This window comes from Zonotrichia leucophrys, chromosome 1A (assembly GCF_028769735.1).
Source record: "Zonotrichia leucophrys gambelii isolate GWCS_2022_RI chromosome 1A, RI_Zleu_2.0, whole genome shotgun sequence".
NCBI lineage: Eukaryota > Metazoa > Chordata > Aves > Passeriformes > Passerellidae > Zonotrichia > Zonotrichia leucophrys.
Window position 1 is genome coordinate 15,666,651 of NC_088170.1, and position 1,355 is coordinate 15,668,005.

At 39.5% G+C, this 1,355-nt stretch overlaps 1 long non-coding RNA gene across 1 annotated transcript; it reads right to left on the minus strand.

The window, feature by feature from the left end:
- Window positions 1-242: 242 nt before the first annotated feature.
- Window positions 243-1,063, minus strand: LOC135458379 (uncharacterized). Its single transcript, XR_010442894.1, has 3 exons — window positions 929-1,063; window positions 670-766; window positions 243-333 (listed from the first exon to the last, which is right to left on the minus strand). It is a non-coding gene; the product is annotated as an uncharacterized LOC135458379 (long non-coding RNA).
- Between the last annotated feature and the right edge of the window lie 292 nt (window positions 1,064-1,355).

The following is a 1,355-nucleotide window of genomic DNA, read 5'->3' on the forward strand; positions in this document are numbered from 1 at the left end:
ACTTGAAACACCAGAAGCTGATGATCAAAATTGAAAATAAAAAATCCTGGTGGTGTGTTTTACCCTGACTTACAGCATCTTCCATGCTCAGATATCACTTGTTCTATAACCCTACTGGAAGCACATATCCCTATTTTCTCTATATAGCTGAGATATATATATATATATATATATATATATATATATTCTCTATAAAAACAAACCCTTCTTTTTATACTGTCTAGGAGTGATTTATTATGATAGTGTCATATAGCAAGGCTGAGCATTCTCCAGGATGATTTATCTGGCTGCAGCTCTGCTGCTGTGTAAATGTGGGTGCCACAAGAAGAAATCCTGTTAAAAAGAAAAAATTCATATGAAACAATTAGTTAGGAAAAAAAGGCAAGGGTATAAAAGTCTGACTCATAAGTGCTCCACCTTCTTGGTCTGTGCTATAGTTAGAAAGGAGGTTTTAGAGAGGCTGGTTTTAAAAATAGGCAGGAGAGTAGGCTGAACCCTGACAGCACAGCTCTGCAGAGAGCTTGCAGCATGAGACTTCCAAATGCTCTTCCTTATTCCCCATCCCTGTGTGCTCCTCTCTCAGTTTAACAGCTTTGTCCTCCAGGAAGCATTTCCAAGGTGTTCTCAAATTAGGTGCACAAATGAAAAAGGACACAAATGAAAACTCACAGCAAGTCCTCCTGCTGGGCCTGTGCTCAGTCAGCCTGGGAGGAGCTGCTTTTTGTTACTACAATGTCTAAAAACAAGGCCAGGATGCAAGAGGAGGCTGAAAAAAAGAAAAAGACTTGGTATAGCTGACTAATATCTACATTTACTCTAACAGATAGAGGCATATGAGAAATATATATTCTTATTTGTAAGAATGAGTCATTTTCTAATTGCCTCAGATTAGTAAGAAACACATAAGGATATGTCTCATCAAAGTCACCTTTTTTTATACTACTGAAATGTTTGGCTATGACCGCTTTCAGAAAAAGCCTTCAGGAAAATCTGTTTTCAAACTGGGGTCTCTGGCACTACACCTGGATGTGCACATACTTATGTGGGTGTACCATGAACTAAGAAAAGCAAGCATGAGGAGGTTGTTTTGTTGGCTAATTCATGGGAAATTGAATACTTTCACTGACTCTTTCTGCTGGTTTGCAAATTGAAAAAAGCTGGGAAGTTGCAAGGGCTCTAAGCCAATATGAGCTTCTTTAATGTTCCCAGGTGGGCCAGGATTTTAGAGAAAATAATTGGCAAGGCACTTAATTTGTGGAATGATCCCCAAGGGATAAAGCCAGGGCAGCAGGAGCTAATGGAGATGTACACAGCTGCCAACAAAGTGGTTTCATGCTCTGCCTGTCAGAGGTTCA